This window comes from Homarus americanus, unplaced genomic scaffold, assembly GCF_018991925.1.
Source record: "Homarus americanus isolate GMGI-L3 unplaced genomic scaffold, GMGI_Hamer_2.0 scaffold21978, whole genome shotgun sequence".
NCBI lineage: Eukaryota > Metazoa > Arthropoda > Malacostraca > Decapoda > Nephropidae > Homarus > Homarus americanus.
In genome coordinates, this window is record NW_024725629.1 from 63577 (window position 1) to 87996 (window position 24420).

At 44.9% G+C, this 24420-nt stretch overlaps 1 protein-coding gene across 2 annotated transcripts in view; it reads left to right on the forward strand.

Annotated features, from left to right (window-relative positions):
* LOC121865264 (WD repeat-containing protein 35-like) overlaps positions 1-24420 on the forward strand; it is an 88832-nt gene that overhangs the window by 805 nt on the left and 63607 nt on the right. The gene's annotated exons all lie outside the window — the stretch shown is intronic.

Sequence of the window (24420 nt, forward strand, 5' to 3'; positions counted from 1 at the left end):
TCATATACTATTTACTCACACTTTCATCAGTTTCTTCTCTAACCTTTAACCTGCATACTGGATTGGCAGAGCAGGAAATAAGGGATGATGGCCTTTTAGGTAGAATAGGAGATGGAGAGTGTGGGGAGTCTTGGGCATGGCAGAGGGTGGACAGTAAAGGTTGATGGACAGGGTAGGGCAGTGAGGAGTGATAAGCAGAGTTTTTTAATGAAACAGAAATACAGATGATGTCTTGGGGGTCAACAGTGTCAAAAAGAAAGTGTACACCATCCTGCAACCCTCCCTCTTGGATCCACTTTTGCTACAGATAACATGAAGCCATAGACACCAACACCCTAGTGGGGACTGCCATTTAGTAGTGTTAGTAGTGGGGGGGGGGCTTGAGGTCCTTCCCATACTGGAAGGGTCATGAGGGAGGGATGAGACTAAATGGTTCGCTTAAGCTGCTAGCCTTGAGAGCTGGCTAGTGGCACTTTTCCTCTGGCCCGGTCCACCAAGGCTGGAGAGTAACTCTCCCATGTGTTTGCCATATGTGTGACCCGGCTGGGAGACGGGAATCCTGGAGGTTAAGCGATGCTGCGCACTGCGTCTTGTGGCTAGCAACACACCTCTTTGGTCCCTTATTCTGGTTAGACCGAAGGCTTGATTTGCAGTTCAGTCAAGTCAATCGGCTGGCATTTGGGCCGGTCATTTGGCTATAGTCAAGTGGGTACCACAAATTTGACACCCTTTTGGTTCCACGGGTGTCATCAGACTTAATGGTAATCTGTGTATACCTCCCCATTATCCCTAGGGCCATTTTGGAGCCATTGGGCTCTGTGGTGGGTGGATGGGGTGGGGACGTGAAAGCCTGGTAATATAATTATTATGGCATCAACATCCACAAATTCCTGGCCTGACTCCTACCCTATCAACCCTGGATCGTCAATAGACCACTCTTCTGAAACTCTTAATTCTTCTTCTGCCAGCAATGTTGCCAACCCTAGCTTAAACCGGACTTCTCAAAGGACTCTGTGAATAGGGGCTCAGGGATTGCCACTTATAGTTTATCCTCATCCCCAAATCTGTCGAGCAACTTAATGTGCTCGACAATAAGCAGCTGCCACCCAATTTCAACTTTGAAGGAGTAACAGACAAGTTCTGTACATTTGGGCCAATTTCAACAATTACAGTGGGTTCTCTTTTTACGCAGGTCTCATATGCGAGGTTATCGCTTAAGCGATTGGTTGAAATGTCACCACGGTTATTGCTTAGGCAGAAAGCCATGGGTTGTACAGGTAGCAGTATAGCATTAGTTTAGTAATCTTTTGCTTATATACCCTCAAATGTAGTGGTTTTAGTCATTTTAGTTATTGGATATTATAAGTGCATTCTGTAAGTAATACACTATACAGTCAACCCTCACTTTACGCGGTCCCACTTTACGCGTTTCCACGTTTACGCGGTACCCTGCCGAACACGGAATGCTCACTTTCCGCGGTGTGTGTACCCTTTTATGCGGAGAGCGGCGCGAGCAGGGTGCGCACAAGGCCGCCCAGTCATCAAAACATTACCGAGTTCTTCACCCGCCACCCACCACAGCCGGCCCAAGTCAGTGATAGTGATAATGATAGTGAGGATATGGACTTATATGGACTTTGAGGGGTTTGACAAAGAGGCCCTGCAAGCCTCTGTGGTGGATAGTGATACAATTGATACAAGTGATACAGGTGACGGCCAATGATCTGCCCTCTGCCTCGGAACCAACCCCCCATCCCCGTGTGCCCAGCCATCTTTTCTACTAATGTAAGTGTTAAAAAACCTAATATTATTGATATTTCTCTTAATTATTAATTGTGTGTGCATACCATCATAAAATTAACAAGTTATTTTTACTACAACGTAGGTATTGTGTCTGAAAAAGTGGAGTTTGGGGGTCGGCCCGGTCTCTATTTCAATTAATCCCATATGTTATGTTGTTCACTTAACGCGTTTCTCACTTTACGCGGGCCGCCGTGGGTTCAATTGACCGCGTAAAGTGAGGGTTCACTGTACAGTAATACCCCAGTTAGCTCTCAGGATACGTTCCTGAATAATAGAGAGCTATCCAAAACAATGCTGTAAAGGGTCATTATACCTTTGCATATACAGTACAGTACTGTATGGACATGCATTTATGATGATGTTATTTTTACCTATGAGATATATATACTGTACAGTATTGTATGTAAAGGATACAGGTACTGTATTAATAAACACAGATTATTGCAGTAACATATCTCTACTAACTAATAAATAACAAATTAATAACATTTTATCATTACTAACAGTCACTTGTTGAACAAGTGTGAGACATGTGTAGGTGGATGGGTGGGAGGCAGGGAGGGAGGGAGGCAGTGGATAATATACATTTCTACTCTGGCTGAAGTTAAACATCTCTGCATCACTGAAATTATGATTTAGGCGGTGATAATAGAGGTAGTGGTGATGAGGGAAACTGTGGTAAGTGGTGAGGAGGTGATGCGTCTATCAATTTCTTTGGTGACACTGCGCCTGCAGCATTGCTAGAAGCTAGTGAACAGCTGATGTCTACCCACAAAATTGAGTGTAAGTACAATATAAATGAGCAACATTGTATCCTTTCAACTTTAATTTACATAGCATTTTAAAAAAAGAGAGAGAAAGGAGAAAGGTGAGGGTGATTAGAGATGTGGCAGAGTGTTGCCAAGCGATCCTCAACAGCTGATCTTTAACTTGCCACCACGCAGTCACATACTAGTGCATCAGTTAACCACACACAAATTTTTGTCATACAATAAAACCCTCACTCTAGATCCTTTTTTTTTTTTCAATCCAGAATGTGATGTATAGCTTTATGCCAAGGTTAGGTTAGGTTAGGTTAGGTTAGGTTTGTTAATGCCTAGCAATAACTTGCCAGGCCGACATACAGGCAATTAAAACATCTAATAATTACTTAATACGTAATATTAGGACACGTCGCTACCTGGAATTTAATTGCAATTCTCAACAGAGCTTCATCTTTGCTGAAACTTTCAAGTATCTGTACTTGATATTTTCCGATGACTCCCTCCTGACTCTTGATGAGTGGGTGTTGAACATGGAAGCTCATCCAATCCCTAGATTTTAAGGTATAGTAATAAATAATACCTCAGACTAAAGTTAGGATAAAATAATTGACATTGCTGGATTCCTTGCAAGACCAGGAATATTTTGAATATAAACATCATATATTTTGCACGAAAGATAACATATTTGCCCTGTATAAACAAAATTCTTGCATTAGATCTAAAATTTGTATGTCTAATGCAAAATCCATGATGTTTACACTCAAAATGATCATCATATTGTAAGAATTCCAGCAATGTAAATTATATTCTGGCCGGGTAATTTGTATGAATTTTATGAACTAAAACAAATATCTTCAGTAAATAAAAAAAAAATAAACTTCACCCAGACACTATCTGTCAATCAAAATACCCCACCTCTGGCTCCCCCCCTCTTCCTAAGCTTGCTGGGTCCCTCCCTCCCTCCCTACCCCCCACCCCCACCTTCCCTCCCTACCAGAGAAATGTTTGGGTTAAAACTGTATATTTACATTTTTAGTAATAAATAATACCTCAGACTAAAGTTAGGATAATATAATTGACATTGCTGGATTCCTTGCAAGACCAGGAATATTTTGAATATACAAGTCATATATTTTGCACAAAACATAACATATTTGCTCTGTGTAAACAAAATTGTTACATTAGATCTAAAATTTGTATGTCTAATGCAAAATCCATGATGTTTACATTCAAAATGATCATCATATTGTAAGAATTCCAGCAATGTAAATTATATTCTGGCCGGGTAATTTGTATGAATTTTATGAGCTAAATAAAAAAAATTTAATTCACCCGTGTATACGAGTAGATGCACCGCGTAAAGTGCGAATTCCGGTTCTGGCAGGGTACTGCGTAAATGTAGAAATGCGTAAATCAGAACCGCGTAAGGCGGGGTATTAATATATATATATATATATATATATATATATATATATATATATATATATATATATATATATATATATATATATATATATATATATATATATATATATATATATATATATATATATATGTATATATATATATATATATATATATATATATATATATACACAGTTTTACCCCGCCTAACGCGGTTTCACTTAACGCGTTTTCGCATATACGCGGTGCCTTGCCAAAGCTGAACTTTCACTTAACGCGGATTTTTTCCACATATACGCGGTGAGTGTCCGAGACGCTATTTTTAGATTTGCCCCACCCGCCACCCTGCCTGACTGCCTGTTTTAGCTCATAAAATTCATACAAATTACCAGGCCAGAATATAATTTACATTGCTGGAATTCTTATAATTTGGTGATCATTTTGAATATAAACATCATATATTTTGCTTTAAACTTACAATTTTTAGATAAAAATTTTTCTCTAGGTAACTATGGTATCTTTTGTGCAAAATATATGACATTTATATTCAAAATATTCCTGGTCTTACAAGGAATCCAGCAATGTCAATTATATTATCCTAACTTTAGTTTGAGGTATTATTTATTAAAATTTAGTGGTTATCCCACACATCTCCTTGGGACGGTTGGTGGGGGGTGGGGGGGAGGGAGGGACCGACCGACCATCTGTTACCCTGTGAAGAATTATTATTTTTTTTTATTAACTGAAGATATTTGTTTTAGCTCATAAAATTCATACAAATTACCCGGTCAGAATATAATTTACATTGCTGGAATTCTTATAATTTGGTGATCATTTTGAATATAAACATCATAGATTTTGCTTTAAACTTACAATTTTTAGATAAAAATTTTTCTCTAGGTAACTATGGTATCTTTTGTGCAAAATATATGACATTTATATTCAAAATATTCCTGGTCTTACAAGGAATCCAGCAATGTCAATTATATTATCCTAACTTTAATCTGAGGTATTATTTAATACTAAATGTTAAAAACTCTGGAAGGGAGGATTGGTGGGGGGTGGGGGGGAGGGTTGGGACTGACCGCGCGGTTGGAAGAGGGGGGGAGGCAAGGTGGGGTACTTTGATTGACAGATAGTGTCGTGAAGATTATTTTTTTTTTATTAACTGAAGATATTTGTTTTAGCTCATAAAATTCATACAAATTACCCGGTCAGAATATAATTTACATTGCTGGAATTCTTATAATTTGGTGATCATTTTGAATATAAACATCATATATTTTGCTTTAAACTTACAATTTTTAGATAAAAATTTTTCTCTAGGTAACTATGTTATCTTTTGTGAAAAATATATGACATTTCTATTCAAAATATTCCTGGTCTTACAAGGAATCCAGCAATGTCAATTATATTTTCCTAACTTTAGTTTGAGGTTATCCCACACATCTCCTTGGGACGGTTGGTGGGGGGTGGGGGGGGGGAGGGAGGGACCGACCGACCATCTGTTAGCCGGCTGTGTAGTGTGAGAGGGGGAGGGAGTTGAGTCCATTATTTGAATGGACATTAACTTGGCGACTGTATTTCTCTATTTCTCTTAAGTATTAATTGTGTGCATGTACCATCATAAAATTAAGATGTTATTTTTACTACAACATAGGTATGTGCCTTCAAAAAGTGGAGTTTGGGGGTCGGGCCGGTTTCTATTGGAATTAATCCTATATGTTCTGTTGTTCACTTAACGCGGATTTCACTTAACGCGGGACCCTCTGGGTTCAATTGACCGCGTTAAGTGGGGTACAACTGTATATATATATATATATATATATATATATATATATATATATATATATATATATATATATATATATATATATATATATATATATATATATATATATATATATATATATATATATATATATATATATATATATATATATATATATTCGTGTTCTGGGTAATAAGTTCAATATACAGGAGCGAACACAAACACCTGTATAATTTTGTAGGTTCAATTTACTGGATAAGAGATATATACACAAGGGGAGTAGCGCTCCTCAACCTGTCTGCTGGTCAACTGCTCTATAGGCGACGTATGGCAAGTGACACACTAACAGCTTCCATATGTCGCCAGGCACATTAATTAAGCATGTGGGACATGGTAATTACATTGCCACACGCTGCTAGCTAGGCTGAATAAATAATATATATAAATGGAGCACATACATAATATACATACAGGTACATAATATATAATACAGCATACATAATATACATACACCTCCCTCCCCCCTATACGCTCATAGCAAAGTCTTGAGCGGACCTTTTCTTTTGGATCCGTTCTGAGCGTCGAGGGACTAGATCACTGGGAAGGGTATGGGACTCAACACTGGTGGCGGGGTCAGCAGAAGGCATTGTTACAGGGCGGAGAAAACGGCGGTTCCTCCACCACACACGACCACTGGGTAACCGCACCTGGTAGTCCCGTGACCTACCGAGACCCATGACTTCGCCTACTTTGTCCCAACGTAGGGAGGTCGGGTCCTGAACACGGACTTGGGTGCCGACACTCAACCTGGGGAGAGAATGGGCGTGGTCGTTGTAGCGGGTGACGACGTCTTGAACACGTTCGGCGGCTCGGCGATCACAATCCTCTGTCTTGGCCTGCTACTCCTTGGAAAAGGATTGAGGGTGAGCAGGGACACAAGAACGAAGGGGGCGTCCATACAAAACCTGGGCAGGGGAGCGTCCGGTGTAGTTAGGTGTGTTGCGGAGTTCAAGAAGACCCCGGTCGAAGGCCTGCCTCGCAGTCAATATTCCCAGAAGGGGCCACCTTAAGGATGAGGTGCTTCAAGGATTTGACAGCAGCCTCAGCATGGCCGTTGGATTGCGGGTAATGGGGCGATGACAACACATGCCGGACTCCCCATCGGTCAAGGAACACAGCAAAGTCCCGGCTTGTGAACTGAGGCCCTCCGTCGGTTCGCAGGCGTACAGGAACGCCCACGTCACGGAAGTAGTGGCGGAACTTGCTGATGGTGGCGGCAGACATCGTGTCATTACCGCACTTGATGACAACCGGCCAACCAGAGAGACGGTCGATGATAACAAGGAAGGACTTTCCTGACACAGAAAAAGTCGGCCGACACAGACTCAAAGGGGCGGGTGGGGTTGTCGTCACTCATGAAGGGTTCCTGCTGCTGGCTGGGTTGTAATACTTGGCAGGGCTCACACGCACGGACAACATTGGAGATGTCGGAGTTGATGCCGGGCCAGAACACAGTCTGTCGTGCACTTCGTTTGGTGGCCTCAGCTCCACGGTGACTGTCGTGAAGGCGAGCCAAGACGTGGGGACGTGATGCAGCAGGGACAACTACACGTGCTCCGTACAGAACAAGGTCTCCGTCGCAGTAGAGTTCATTGCAGAGTTTCCAATACGGGAGTAGGGTGTTGTGAAGATCGTAGCGGTTGCTAGGAAATCCATTCCTCACACACTCGACGAGTCGGACGTAGGAAGGGTCATCTCGGGCCGCTGTTCGAAGGTCCTCCATTGCCTTGTCGTCATCTGGTGACAGGTCCGAACGAAGGGATTGGACGGCGTGTAGAGTGACCACAGTCCTGACGGAAAGAGCGAGGTCGGCGTCGAGCACAGGGTCTTCTGGAGTAGGGCGGACAGGATAGTGGGATAAGGCATCAGGGATGCAGAGCTCCTTACCAGCGCGCCACACTGCTGTGAAGGTGTACGCCCAGAGCTTCTCTTTCAGACGCTGGAGGCGAGGGTTCTCAACAGCGTCCAGCGTGTAGTGGTTGAGGATCGGAACAAGCGGGCGATGGTCGGTCACTAGGTGAAAGTGTTGCAGGCCTATAAGGTAAAACCTGCACTTGGACATCGCCCAAACCACAGCCAACAGCTCCAACTCAATAGTGGCGTAACGCGTCTCGGTATCAGAGAGGAAACGCGAGCCACACTGGACGAGCCGGAACTGCCCTCCACCGTGATCCTGTAATAGGGCGTATCCCACACTGTACAAGCGTGAGGCATCTGTCTGCAGAACCGTCGGCAAGGCTGGGTCAAATGTGGCGAGGACAGGTGGACTAGACAGGGCCTGTTTCACTTGCTGGAAGGCCTTGTCGTGGTCGGGGGTCCACAGGAATGTCCTCTTGGGGCTCATCAGGGGGCGAAGTGGTTGAGCAGCTGCGGAGATGTCCGACGAAAACTCTGCTAACTGGTTGACGAGACCGATGAAGGACCTCAAGTCGGTGAGGTTAGCAGGGGTGGGAAAATCCGTGATGGCGCGGACCTTTTCCGGGTCAGCTGCGATACCATTCCCTGAGAGGGTGTACCCACAAAAGTCAACTGAAGAGCTGGCCAGAACAAACTTGTCGGCATTTAGGGTAATGCAGTGCTTCCGGCACCTGTTGAGTACCTCGTAGATACGGCAGAGGTGATCCATATAATCCTCGTCGTACACGAGTATGTCGTCGACCACTTTCACGCAGTTTGCCAAACCTTGTAGAGCCATATCACCTCGAAGACAGAAAGCGTCTCCTGTAGCGGCGAATCCCATGGGGCCACGGCAATAACTGTAACGTCCATGCGGGGTGATGAAAGTTGTGAGTGGTCGGTCTTCTTCGGCAAGCTCTATCTGCCAGTATCCACACAGGGCGTCCATCGTCGTGAAGAAGCGCGCCTTCGGGTTCACACTGCGTATAGCTGCAAAGGGCGTGGGAGAAGGGTGCGCAGGACGAGACACCTGGCTGTTGAGCTTGGAGAGGTCAGTGGTGATCCGAACACCACCTTTAGGTTTTGCGACGACAACCATAGGGTGACACCATGGAGACGGGTCATCACCGGCTGGTGCAATAATTTCTTGGGCGACCATGGAGTCCAGCTCGTTTTTGACCGCCTCGCGGAAGGCCAGGGGGACCAGTCGAGGGGTGTAAATAGCGAAGGGCTTCGCGTCGTCCCTCAGGTGGATCCTCATGGGGGGACCTACCATCTTCTTGAGAGGCTTGGATTCCAGAGCGGACTTGGTAACCAGAACGTCGCTGAATTCCTTCAGGAAGTACTTCCGAGCATCCGAAGGAGAGGTGTCACTGGCAAGAGGCAGGGGTAGGGCGGCAGCAGGGTCGTTGCTGCTCCCTTCTTGCACCCTGTTGGCGTGTTTTACCTCGAGAATAGGTTTAGGGAAGTCCTGGGAGATGATGGCCAACTCTTGACAATGTCTGTAGGACAGCAAAGGAGTCGGGACACCATTATGCACATCAATCCAGGCTTGACACGACCTGTTGCCGAAGGTGACTTGTGCTTGGAGTGAACCTAGGGCCGGGGTCATCTGTGAACCATCTGCCGAAAAGCGGAGATCCTTGGGGGGCGGTCCTAGATCACTTGGAGAGAGCCCCAAGCATTGCAAATGCTGGGGACCGATGACTGTAGCATCAGCGCCGGTGTCGGGCAACATCTGAAGACGGGGTGACACACTGCCATAGGTCACAATGACACTGATGTACTGGGGGACTTTGGTCCTGGGACGCGGGGGGAGCACACATTCCTAATATGGCTCGAGCGTTGTCCAGGGTCGTCATGCTTCTGATTGGAAGACTGTGGGTGGCCCTCTCTGGTGGAAGGGCGCTGAAGCTTCCGCCGACGCTGTCCCTTGGGTTTGTTGGTCGGACAACACCTGTCATAGTGGCCCAGACGACCGCACACATTGCACTGGATGTACTTGGCTGGGCACCGCACTGTGAGTGACCAGTGGCCCTTACGGTCACAACTGTTACAGGTAGACTCAGCAGCTGGACACACCTGTGTTCCGTGCTGCTTACCACAGTTGTTACAAAATGAGCCGGGCGTGGACGTGGTGGGCGAAGGCGTAGGAGCAGACTTCTTGTCCTTCTTGTACCGGGACACAGCGCGTACAACTGTAGGGGGAGCTCGGATGGCAGTGGTGGCACACCTGGCAGCCTCATAGGAGTGACATATTGTCAAAACATCCTTAAGAGAAGAGGAAGAGTCGAGGGAGGTGAGGCGTTGGACAAGCTCCTCGTCCTTAACACCCATCAGGATCACCTGCTTCAACTGGGTCTCCTCGCACTGCTGGTGGTGGCCTAGGCATACATCTACCTCTTCCGAGGCTCTCTTAAGTCGTACATAAAAGGCGTCAAAAGTCTCACCCTCCATCTGTCTTAAGCTAAACAATTCCCTCCTGTGCAGAGCTTCATTCTGCTGTCCTTTGATGTGCCGTTGTAGAATGTCCAGTACCTCCTCTACAGACAACGAAGAGGTTGGGGGTACCTGCAACGTATGTTCTAAGACACGCTGAATTTCCAAGGACAGGCACATATGCAGCTGGATGAGTTGCTTAGGCTGTGACAAACTCTGGAGATTCACCATTGTAGAATAATCAGTCCACCGTCGCCGCCATTCACGAAAAGTCTGGAAATTCACATCAGGCTTCAAGATGGGCGGTGTTTGAGCTGCTGCTTTAGGTGGGGCTGGTGGGCGTGAAGGAAGCATTGATGAGGTATCTGAACCAGTCAGTACCGAGAGCAGTGTTAGAGCCAGGGGCTTGGTTAACAGTGAGGCGAGATATCAAAGCTTCAAACCGTGCACTGTCGTCCAATCTCCGTTGGTGGTCTCTCTCTGCCTCTGCTTGCCTTCTGTGCTCATCCGCCACACGTCTGTTAGCTTCATCCTCGCGCCTCTCATCTCTCATAAACTTCATTAAAGCAATTATCTCTGGAGACAACGCTGAATATTGAGGTGAAGGGCTGCGCGATGTTGTTGGAGCTGGAGCGTCATGGTCAGCCTGGTCATCCATCTCTGCGGAGCTATCATCCGACTGACTCATCCGGGCGCTGGCTCCACGGCTACGTAAGGCACGAGACATAACTACTTCATCTGTGTACTGTGTCTTAAATCAGTGTCAGCCCGTCGTATCAACAAGATCTCAGACAAAAAATTAATTAAATACACAGATAAGTAGATTATATATAAAAAATTTATATAAGGGAATCGCCGCGGTCAGTGTGTGTGTACATGTGTGTGTGTGTGTGTCTGGGGCAGTGAGAGCAGTCTCCTCGAGCTGTGAAGGGGTGTGGAGACGACGCTGTGAGGGGGGTGGAGAGGACGACTAGCGGCAGTTACCCTCCAGGCTTCCCGAGGGGAGGTGTACTCAAGTCTACTCCTTGCAAATGCCCAGAATATGCCGTATACCTTGGGAATCCTTTAGAACAAGGTCACACATGTATGGCACAAAACACACAATGCACTAAACACTGCACAGAAAATCACTGTCACTGACACTGCTCAAAGTTGCTAAAATTCTTTGAGGAGGGGTGGCGGGCGGCGGTTGGTTGACACAGGGAAGGAGTCCGTAAGCCGGCTTTCCCACAATGTTTGCACTTTCACTCGTAATTATCCAGTAAAACCAGTTCACTGTGCCATGTTCGTGGTCTGAGTAATAAGTTCAATATACAGGAGCGAACAGAAACACCTGTATAATTTTGTAGGTTCAATTTACTGGATAAGAGATATGTACACAAGGGGAGTAGCGCTCCTCAACCTGTCTGCTGGTCAACTGCTCTATAGGCGACGTATGACAAGTGACACACTAACAGCTTCCATATGTCGCCAGGCACATTAATTAAGTATGTGGGACATGGTAATTACATTGCCACATGCTGCTAGCTAGGCTGAATAAATAATATATATAAATGGAGCACATACATAATATACATACATAATATATAATACAGCATACATAATGTACATACAATATATATATATATATATATATATATATATATATATATATATATATATATATATATATATATATATATATATATATATATATATATATATATATATATATATATATATATATATATATATATATATATATATATATATATATATTTCATGTAAATCCACAATAAACGTGGATAAGATAAATCTTGATAAAATCACAGTGGCCCTGGGTTACTTGAACTCAATCCGTTCCAGAAGGTCGTTCGTTAACCGAAGCGTTTCGAAATCATTGTTTCAATGGGTTTTTGGAGTAATTGGTTCAGCTCACCGAAAATTTCTAAATTCAACAAAAATGGTAGAAAAGTTCACTTACTTTGAGGTGTGTATGTAGAAGGCTCCTGGATGATGATGATGATGATGGGATTTAGAATGGGGGTGGAGGAGAAGGAAGAAGAGAAGGCATTGGGGTGGAAGAGAAGTCACCCCATGGTGCCATTTCACCCATAAAATTTTAGCTCTCTGGTTTAATTCAAGATTATTTTCTTTAAATCAACGCTGCACTGCATTATATATTGTCAATATATAAAATATATTTCAAAATGACCAATAATTTGCTTGGAAACACAGAAAAAAAGCGTTTAGTTGAAGAGAGTATCAAGCAAGATGTTACCTCCAGTGAAAACAGAGAGAGACTGACGCCTGTTTGCTGTGTAAAGAGGCTGGATGCCGCGCATTAAACTAGTCACTTTACCTTCAATTTTGTTCAATAATTGTTAAAATGACTAAAAAATTGAATATTAAACTTTTAAAATTATTGAATAGTATAAACTTCTTGATATTTACAAAAATAGTAAGGAATTTAAGCCCTAGAACCGATTAATGTATTGGCGGACTGATACTAAAGCTGGTTGCCCGGTCAGTGCAAGCGAAAACATGTTGAGGTCGGTTCGTAAGAAGTTCGTTAAGCGAATTTTTTTCGTTAACCGAATTGAAGATCCTTATGGAAGGCAGTTCGTTAATCGAAATTACGTTAACCGAGGTGTTCGTTAAACGAGGGGTCACTGTATATATATATATATATATATATATATATATATATATATATATATATATATATATATATATATATATATATATATATATATATATATATATATATATATATATATATATATATATATATATATATATATATATATATATATATATATATGATAACCACAAGGAAAGAAGAAAACACGAAGTTCCCAAGCGCTTTCGTGTAATTCACATCTTCAGGGGTGAGTACAGACTAGAGAGAGAAATACAAATCAAGGTGTACAGTATATATACAGAGGAGGGTGAGACCAGGTCCACAATGGTCAGGTATTAGGTAATGACCCTACTATCTTTAAATAGCACACAACGGTTGGTGGTCAGGTCAGATGGTCAGGTGACCTGGCCTTCTCACCTGGTCACAAATCTTCTTAATTACAAAATTGTCCAGTTTGTACATGCCATTACTCAAATTCATGTTGACTGCTTCGGTATGTTTAATGAGACTAGATTCTATAATGTTCCTACTGTCAATTGAATTACAAGGTAATATTGAGGAGGCATTATCCCAGTCAATGCAATGCTTGTTATCCCTCAAATGAACAAACAGATCATTGGATTCCTGGCCTGTCCTAACACTATACTTATGTTGCTTAAGTCTAGTTACAAGATCATTACCTGTCTGGCCGAAGTAAAACATATTACATTCCTTGCAAGGAACTTTATAAATGCAACCAATTGTGTTGTTGGGGTAGTTCTTGATTAACATTTGTTTAACAGTGTATGAGTTTTTAAATGCCACATTGACGTTCCAGGTTTTTAGTTGTAAAGGAATTTGAGAGAAATTTTTGTGAAATGGTAATACTAAGAGATTCTTATGGTCATGGGTGGGCTTGGGATCAGTTCTTTAAAAAGATTTCTTAGTAATGTTCATGCAATTGTCTATGAAAGATCTAGGGTATTTAAGGTTTGAGTCAATATTATAGATATATTTATATTCCTCATCAATGAATTTGGGCTGCAAATTCTCAAAGCACGTAAAAGCATTGTTGAAAATACTGACTGTTTGACTCTATTATGGTGGGCAGAATAATAATGAATGTATGAACACATATTAGTAGGTTTTCTATAAATACTCAATTGACAGCAGGAACATTATAGAATCTAGTCACATCACGGTTAAGTGCTTCAGACGCAGGTTCATACTCCCGTGGTTCACAACTTTTGGTGATGAGGAATGACAGTGCTGACTGCAGCAGGCAGAAGAGTGGGAGGCTGTAGATTTGGAAAATATTTTTGTTTGCATAGTAATCATAAATGGGTTATTTTCTGTTACAGCCAAGATAAGGCATAAAAACTGAACAGAAAATGAATGAAAACGGTAATCGAACACAGTTGAGTAAGGCACATGGACCGGACAGAATACCCCCTCGTGTTCTGAGGGAGTGTGCTGAAGCCCTGGCCCCTGTGCTTGCTCGCCTCTTTCGCCTTTGCCTCAAAACCAAAACTTTTCCTTCTTCTTCGAAGCATGCCTTGGTTCAGCCCATCCCGAAGAAGGGTGACCATTCTAATCCCTCTAACTATCGCCCCATTGCCCTAACTTCATCTCTCTCTAAGATTTTCGAAACTATCTTGAACTCCCATTTTCTCCCTCACCTTGAACGCCTTTCTCTTTTGTCGGATCACCATTATGGCTTTCGCCACGCGAGATCTAGTGGTGATCTGCTCTCCTATTGCACCCATCTTTGGTCATCCTCACTTAGGGATTATGGGGAAACTTTTGTCGTGGCCCTCGACATCTCCAAAGCATTTGACAGGGTATGGCACTAGTCTTTGCTATCTAAACTTCCCTCTTTTGGTTTCTCTCCCCCACTTTGTTCTCTCATCTCTAACTTCCTTGAGAATCGATCCATGGCAGTTGTCGTTGAGGGATCGATTTCTTGCTCTTTCTCTACCAATAGTGGCGTCCCACAGGGTTCTGTTCTTTCACCAACTCTCTTCCTTCTTTTTATCAATGATTTACTTCACACTACAACTAATTCTATCCATTCTTACGCCGATGATTCTACTCTTCACTCTTCCTCACATTTTCCCCTTCCTCCTAACTCTCAAACTAGATCTGTTTCTAGAACTGATATCACTACTTCTATCAATGCGGATCTGTGCAGCATCTCTGAATGGGGAGATACAAACTTGGTTAAGTTCAATAGTAACAAAACTCAATATTTACCAATTACACTTTGTAAATTAGACGATCTCCCACCAATTACATTTCAGGACGCTATCATCCTCCCAAATTCTGAAATAAATATGTTAGGCCTCACCATTTCCTCCAATATGTCCTGGAAATCACACATCCTTAGTATAACTAAAGCTACCTCCCGAAAGTTGGGAATGCTGTACAGATGCCGCAGCTACTTCACTCCTGAGCAGTTGCTCCAAGTATATAAGGGATTCATTCGTCCTAACTTGGAGTACTGCTCTCATATCTGGGGTGGCTCTTCTTCTGTCCAACTATTAGATAGGGTGGAATCAAAGGCATTTCGTCTTATTAACTCTCCTCCTTTAGTCAACAATCTCTCTCCCCTTTCTCTTCGCCGCAATGTTGCTTCACTCTCTCTCTTTTACTGGTACTTTAACGGGCAATGTTCGGTGGAGTTGGCATCCTGTGTACCGCCAGCAAGGCCGTGGGTTCGTAACACACGTCTTGCCCGTGGTGCCCAGCATTTCTCTGTGGATGTCGGTCACATGAGAATAACCCATTATAGTACCTCCATCTTTCCTCACACAGCCAAACTGTGGAATGTTCTGCCTTCTTCTGTGTTTCCATGCTCTTGCAATCTGTCTCACTTTAAAAAGCTGGTTTTCCGGCATCTTCGTGGTGTAGATTAATACAGTATAAACTTTTTTCTATATTTTCAATTTCTTTCCGTTCTTTTTTTTTCGGCCCCCAGGCTCCGTTGTGGGTCGTTTGACCTGTGCCCGGGTGGGCTAATTCCCGTAAAAAAAAAGTTCCGCTGACTACTCAGAGATGTGTGTGTGTGTGTGTGTGTGCACACAGGGTGGTGCAATGCTTCTAGTGTGGCAGCATTATGTTAGTGTTAAGGTGCAAGCACTGCTTGCTCCCTCATGCTTTCAGCTGCCACCGCTGGCTAGCCCTCGTGACAAACGGGCTATTGCACAGCCATCAAGACTCCTGTTGTGCCTCCTCGTGGCAACACACGGTAACTGGGTGCCTCTTGGGCCCAGGTTAGATCAGCATTGGGCCCCAGAGGGAAGGCGCATAAGCCCAAATGGCATGTGGACACGTCCTGGCGCCAACCAATCACTGCCCCTCTGCCTTGCAGATTAACCTTGGTAGGTACAGTATAAGGCTACAGGAGTAGACCCCAAATGAAAAATCTGCAGTGGAGCCCCACATCAGGCAGCTCCAACAAGACCCCAACAGCATTATAGTCGGACGAGGTGACCACCATGGAAACCCAACGACTACACTGGCGACGAAGGCAATGCATGATGGACAGGCTACTAAGGCGAAACCCAACAAACTGGGCAACACTTGCACCACTGGATTGGGAAAAGGGAGAGCCAAGGTGCGTGGTTGCAGCCTGCGCTACTGCCTCACCACATAAATCAACTCATGTGCAGTCATCATCCAGTTCACCATGCCTCCCATCATCATCAAAATCCCTATACCCCTAAAAGTCCTATGGCGACGGACGAGTGGTGATGGGGACAGGCAGAGATGACTGCCGGGAGTCTCTAGTCACAAATCTGCACATGGGTGGCATAGATAAGATGGTTGTTTATGCAATGGAATCTAGGCAGCATTGCAATCCAGTCTTGTCTATGCAACTGAGCAGTCTTCTTGACAACCCACTCTGCTCACCCCACGTGGGGAGGGGGATAGAAAAGGTGCCCTAAACATAGCCTGCCTAAAAAACCAACCTGACCTGGCAACAGCACCCAGTAAGGTTATCCTTATGCAGTCAAAAACACAATCATAATCACATATCCAAACAAAAACAGACTATACAACCTCTTATGGTCACTGCATGGAATGTCAGGACCCTTCTGGATACTGGCACAAATGAGTGTCCTAAAAGAAGAACCGCCCTTGTGGCAAAAGCGCTGACAAGGTATTACATAAAAAATGCAGCCATTAGCGAGTCCCGACTCCCAGATGAGGGTCAATTCACAGAACGGGGGTCTGGTTATACCCCTTTTGGAAGGGTAAGCCTGCTGTGAAGAAAAACTGCATTTATGGAGTTGGCTTTGCCTTCTGCCAGTGCGTTTTACGTAGGCTAACTGAAATGCCGACCTTGACACAGTGCTAACCTCTATCCCCATAGAAGATAAGGATGTGCTCCTAGGTGACTTCAATGCCAGAGTTGGCAAAGATGCTGACATTTGGCAGGGAATCATAGGGAGAACTGGACTAAACAAGTGTAATCCCAACAGCCTACTTCCTCAGCAAGTGTGCTGCACACAAGCTCACTATCACCAATACCTTGTTTAGGCAGGCCGACAAGTTCAAGTGTTCGTGGCAACACCCACGATCCAAACATTGGCATCTCATTGACTACACCATTGTCAAAGAAAGAGATCACCAAGGTGTCCTCATCATCACCTGTGCCATGCATGGCTCAGACCACTGTGACACTGATCATCGGCTTGTCAGAGCCAAGCTCTAACTTCATGTCCCCCCAAAACGGCGAAGGCAGCAAGCATCTAGAAGAGGTTTTAACACTAAGCGTCTGGAGTACCCAGCGTTAGCATATGCTTTCAGAGAACAGCTCGAACATGGGCTGATAAACAACCTGACAACAAACAAACCAAATCCCAGTGCCGAATGGGATATACTCGACACTGTCATGACAAAAACCTGTGGAGAGACCCTCAGCCAGATCGAAAGAATACACCAGGACTGGTTTGATGAAAATGACCCGGCAATCAATGTACTCGTCGATGATACACGTGCTGCTTTAACTGACTGGCAGAATAACCCTCAGTCTTGGACCAAAGCTGATACCTTCCGCAAGAAGAAAGCGGCAGTCCAGCGGGAACTTTGCAATCTAAAGAACGCCTGGTTTAAAAATAAAGCATGTGAAACACAAAAATTTGCAGATCAGCACAAGATGCGTGAATTTTTCAATTCCACTAAAACATTTCATGGGCCAATCACTCATGACGTAGTCCCCTCCACTCATCCAACGGTAACTCCATAATTAAAGACGCTGGAAAGAGCACTACCATTCACTGCTCAACCGAAACACCGATGTAGATGTCCTGACTACCCAGTGGTCCCCCAGTATCCAGAGCTGACCCATCTCAGCTGTCCTCCATCCCTGGATGAGGTAGCTACTGCCATCAAATAGATGAAAAATAACAAAGACTCAGGGGCTGATGGATTACGGGAAAAGGAGGAAATCTCCCAAGCTCTTAAAGACACCTCCATCGTCAATATTTATAAGAACGATCGAGACCGGTCATAATGTGGCAGCTACCACGGCATCTTTCTGCTCTCTATAGATGGCAAGATTATCGCTCGAGTCCTCCAAAACAGACTTCTTCCTGAGGCGGAAAACTTCCTCCCAGAATCTCAATGTAGCCTTAGACTATCATGTGGCACCACTGACATGATCTTTGCTGCCCGTCAGATACAGGAAAAGTGCAGAGAACAGCAGCATGACCTGTACATGGCTTTCATCGACCTAACCAAGGCTGTCGACTCAGTCAGCAGGGAAGCCCTCTGGTGGACCCTCAGCCGTTTTGGCTGCCCACCAAAATTCATCGCCATTGTGAGGCAACTCCACGATGGCATGAACGGCATTGTCCTGCACAACGGCACCCAGTCAGAGCTCTTCCCCATCCTAACGGGGGTTAAACAAGGGTGTGCACTGGCACCAACTCTCTTTGCCATTTTCTTAGCTGCTTTCCTTACTCGTGCCAGTGCCAATTTAACCGGCGGAGTGGACATCAAGCACCGGGTGTAGGGGGGGCCTTTTCAACATAAGATGACTCCAGGCAGGAATAAAGATGTCGGTGGCTTCCAGTACTGAGATTCAGTATGCAGATGATCTCACCTTTGTCGCTCACACTGAATGCGACCTACAGGAGATCCTGAGCATCTACGCAGAGCTCGTATGCACACTTCGGCCTTGAGATGAATGTACGTAAGATTCAGATTCTCTTTCAGCCTGCCCCTGGTTCAGTCACACCTCCACCATCTATCTAGCTTAAACTTAACGGTACTTCCCTGTCTATTGTTACCCACTTTCGGTATCTCGGCTCTCACCTGTCCACCACCGTGGACATCGATAAAGAGATTCATCATCGGATTGCATGTGCATCTCAAGCCTTTGGCAGACTCCAAAACTGTGTCTTCAGCTTTAGGGAGCTGAAATTACCTACAAAGTTACATGCATATCGAGCAATGGTCCTCCCGACCCTGTTATATGGCAGCGACACATGGGTCACATACAGGAAGCACATCAAGGCACTTGAAAACTTTCACCAGCGTAGTCTACGTTCCCTCCTTCAAGTTTGGTGGGAAGACTAGAGAACAAATGCCAGTATTCTTGTGGTAACAACTGTAGAAGCAACGAGGTTACCATTATCCATGAACAACTACTCTGGACTGGCCTGGTTACCCACATGGACGACAGTAGACTGCCAAAGCAGCTACTTTACAATCACCTAACCAATAGCAAATGCAATATTGGCGGGCAACTGAAAAGGTATAAGGATAGTCTTAAGACAAACCTGAAATAGTGCCATATCGACCCCCCTCACCTGGCAGACGGTTACTCCACACTATAACGCTTAGAGGATCACCACACAAGAAGGTGTCAATACTTTCAAGTTAGCCCGACTGCATAATGAGGCAGACAAGTGCCAACGCCGGAAAGACACTGCTGCCGCCCCTCACGCACGAGATGTAACCCTCCACATGTACAGTCACCAGCAAATGTTCTGTCGCCTCTCCTGCTGTTCCACGTACCCCGAGGTTCAGACTCATGAATCCGAAGCAGCTGTGGACAGAATAAAGCATCAGTGTCTTCTGCTTAGGTTCACGAGTCAGAATCTCTAGGTTCGTGGAACGGCAGAAGAGGTGACAGGACCTTTGCTGGTGACTGTACAACATCTGTGATCGACCCTACCGGTCCCGTATTGGCCTCTTTAGTCACCTCAGAACTCACCAACCTAGGTGACATCCTTAATAACTCGATCATCCAGTACATCATTGTATCATAACTGGATGATCGTCATACTCAATTCCGAGTGACAGCAAAGTAGTAGTAGTAGGGGATATACTCAGTTTGTGGGAGCGAGAATTTCACAGTGTGTCGATGAACGTTGGATGTCACCTTGAGCATCATCGCCGACGGCTCTTCTCATTCCTTACGACATTAAACGCAAATATTGCTCGTGTTCACCGGCGATCTTCAAGTAAGCCTGTGAGTGTTTGAATGGTGGGTGGCTGGAGTTGCCTAGTGTCAGTGCCAGTGTGTCGATAGGCCTACCCTAGCAGGTGTGGCATCGCGACTCTCGCCCCTATGGGGCCGAGTGCCTCGCGCGGTCAGTCGCCTCAAGTAACGGCCACTCCATGTACTGTCGGCTGACCAAGTGAGTATATATAACTAATGTTACATCAGCGAGACCATAGAAATGGTGGCTATCTCTACCAAAGTGACATAATCAAGTGTTAGGTGTGACAATTCTTGCTCCTAGTGGATTATTCTCATGTGTGGATTATCGTCCACATGGGGGGTGCCCGACACAACCACACGCGCGCGCATGCCCTTACTACACGGACACCACAGGCTAGGCCATCACCTCTGTGCCTCATACGCATAAGATCTAGTTTCTTCGTCCGTATGGGCCCAATAGCAGAGGTCGGAGGCGGAAATATCTGTCGCCCAAGGTGCTGGTCACTATGCCTGGCAACAGTCTTTGCTGCGTCTGTGCTAGCCCGAACCAAAACTGCACAAACTGTGTTTGTGCGAGAAACAATCGTTCATGTGTGGATTGCAGGAAGCTAGACCAGTGTCGGAACCCACGTGGCAGGGAGCCGACACAGGCGGCCACAGTGGATATCGCCAGGACCCAACCACCCGATGATATCCCAAATGATAGCAGTGAGTCTACTCAACCCGAAAATGTAGTACTAATAACTGCTGCTCCCTCAGTAGCAGGTGTCCAGGTGGAGAATGAGAGACTGCCGCCTCAGTGGAAAGGCATGTCGATGGAAAATGCAGGCGTATGGGTCAAAGAAACCTACTCAGAAATTGTCAAGTGGTCGCCCGCTAACTTATTTGAACCACCCAAGTGTGCGGCCACCAAAGAAATGATTCGGGAGATGACTTTCTTCATGACCGATTACACTCAGGACCGCTTCCTCGCCCCCCTAGCTCTTCAAATACTGGCAATAATACCACATCTATTTTGTCAGAGGACACACACAAAGGCTAAGCACAAAGAAAATGTGGCAGCAATGAAGAGAAGATTGACAATGTGGCGGACTGGGGCCCTAGATGATCTCCTATGTGAAGCAAGAACACTGCAGGAGAGACTAAAATCTACGGGTGACGGAAAGCAAAACACCGATGACGTGGCAAGAAAATTTGGAAACAAAATGCGTGTGGGAAAAGTGTCTCTCGCGGTAAGATCTCTCACTCAGGAATCTTCCGGTGGGGTGATGCCAATAAACAGAGCGACTTTTAACCTACTGAAAGAGAAACATCCCCCTGCAAGTGAAGTTGAAGGCATCAGGCTCCATGGTGACTATATCCCACCAAATGCTGTCCTGTTCGAGAAAATAACAGGAGAGATGGTGTGGAAAAAGGCACTGAAGACTCGTGGAGGAGCCGGCCCTTCAGGTCTGGATGCAAACGGTTGGAGAGTCATCCTCAGCACAAACAAGTTTGGCCCTGTAGCAAGCGATCTCTGCACTGCCATTGCCGCCCTTGCAAGAAAGCTTGCATCCTCTTGCTGCCATCATCTCCAGGCCCTGACGGCCTGCCGCCTTATTCCTCTGGAAAAGAAACCAGGATGTAGACCTATAGGGGTGGGGGAAGTGCTGAGGCGGATTATCGGAAAGTGCATAATGGAGGTGGTAAAGGACGATGTCAGGGCAGCAGCAGGGAACCTACAAGTGTGTGCTGGCCACCAGGCTGGTGGGGAGGCGGCCATTCACGCCATGAGATTGATATTCGAGCAGCGTGATTGTGAGGCCGTTCTCCTGGTGGATGCTTCAAACGCATTCAACATACTTAACCGCAAGGCTGCACTGCACAACATCAAGATCAAGTGTCCTAGCTTTGCGATGTATGTTGAAAATTCGTATAGGAATCCTTCAGACCTCTACATAGTAAACAACAAGGCTCTACGAGGTGATACCATCCTGCAGTCGACTGAGGGAACAACACAGGGGGACCCCGTTGCAATGGCAATGTATGCAATAGGCCTATCAGTGCTCCAACAAGAAATAAAGTTTGAAACAACTGGGGTCAAACAAGTGGCATATGCTGATGACCTCACAGGAGCAGGAAAAGTGGAGGACATCAAAAAGTGGTGGGACCTGGTAACATCGCGAGGTCCACAAATAGGGTACCACCCAAACGCCAGTAAATCCTTCCTCATCGTGAAGCCAGATCATTATGATCGGGCTTTGGAGGTTTTCGGCGAAAGTGAGGTCAAAATAACTAAGGACGGCCAAAGACATCTAGGCGCAGTGATTGGCACTACGGACTTCAAGACCCAGTACGTATCGGGAAAGGTGAATGAGTGGGTTAGCGAAATCCAAGCTCTATCGGAGATCGCTAACACAGAGCCACATGCGGCCTTTGCAGCATTCACCCATGGAGTCAAGCATCGTTGGAACTACCTGATGCGTACCATCCCTGAGATCGGACCCCTCCTCCACCCTTTGGAAGAAGCAATCAGTGTCAAGTTCATTCCCAAACTAGTGAAACACCCTGACTTAACCCGAGCAGAAAGAACACTTCTTGCACTTCCACCAAGACTGGGAGGGATGGGACTAACTAATCCAGAGGAGATTGCTGACTCTGAACATCAAAATTCACTTAAGCTCACGGCAGCCCTCACTGACCACATAATAGCCCAGAATGCAACAGGGGAAGTGGACACCAGCGAAGTTAATAAGATCCGTAGGTCCATTACAACAGATCGGCAGCACTGCCAAAATGACATGTTGCAGCAACTATTGCTGCTGGTTCCAGAAAATTTGACAAAAAAAGTTGCTATAGCGCAGGAGGTGGGCGCCTCGAACTGGTTAACTACGTTACCGATAAGGGCAAATGGTTTCAGCCTTAACAAACAAGAATTTACAGATGCCATTGCTTTAAGGTACGGTTGGCCAGTAGATGGTTTGCCCTCCCAATGCGTGTGTGGCTCTCCCTATGATGGCGATCACGCCATGGTCTGCAAGAAGGGGGGCTTCATATGCATGAGGCATGACGAGGTAAGGGATCTCACAGCAAATATGTTGAAGGAAATCTGCCGGGACGTCATGGTAGAACCGACCCTCCTTCCACTGGATGGCGAGATCTTCCAACATAGGACTTCAAACACTTCTAACGAAGCCCGGGTGGACGTCAGTGCTCGAGGATTCTGGACGCGGGGACAGCGAGCTTTCTTCGACATCAGGATTTTTGATCCCATGGCCGCTTGTCACCGTAACCTAGCTCTCGATGCTGCGCATAGGAGGAACGAGAACGACAAGAGAAGGGCATACGGGGAGAGAATACAAAATGTTGATCAAGGCAGCTTCACTCCTCTAGTGTTCACAACCTCGGGTGGGATGGGCCCAAGTGCAAGATGTTTCTACGCCAGACTCGCGGAGCTGATCTCCGAACAGAAGCAGCAGCCCAGAAGTTACCGTATCACGGCCTATAAGACGAAATTTGAACATTAAAAAAATCTGCCCAAAGTTAGGGGGTCGTCTAAACCACCAAGTTTAAAATTCTTACCTCTTAAATATTGTGGTTTAGTGTGTCAAGAGTGGTGATGAAAACATCGTAAGCCACTCACAAGGTCTTACCACTAATTATTTTATACTGAAACTTACGTTTGGCAAGCTGGATTCAAATTAAGATTACCGGTATATTAAAATAATAAAAATGTATTATAAACCTGTCTAACATACCGTAAAAGAGATTTATACCCCTGTAATAAACACAGCTATCATCACACACCCCTCCCCACGCCCCCCCCATTTGCCAGTGAGGAGACAAGAAAGGAAAAGTGCATTAATTCTTGAAACTATCGACGGTTAATTACAGACGCTCAAGTGACGTCACTAGTGTTTACACTACACCAGCTGGTAATATTTGATGCCATTACTTGAAGTGAATTGGCCTTATTTTAAGTAACTAACTATAAATAAATACAAAAATTAAAAAAAAAGATCAAAACTGAGAAATAATATACTGTATGTATGTTGTGTTGTCAAAGTAAGAGGAACAATTGTGTAAGTACGTAATATTTTTTCACTCAAATCCTAATGAAACACTACTGGAGAACATTCCTTTGTCGCAAAACAGTTTATAAATTAAAGAAAATAATTACAGTGTGTTTAATATATTACAGTATATTATAAATAAATAAATAAAACAAATAATTCGGTAAATCTAT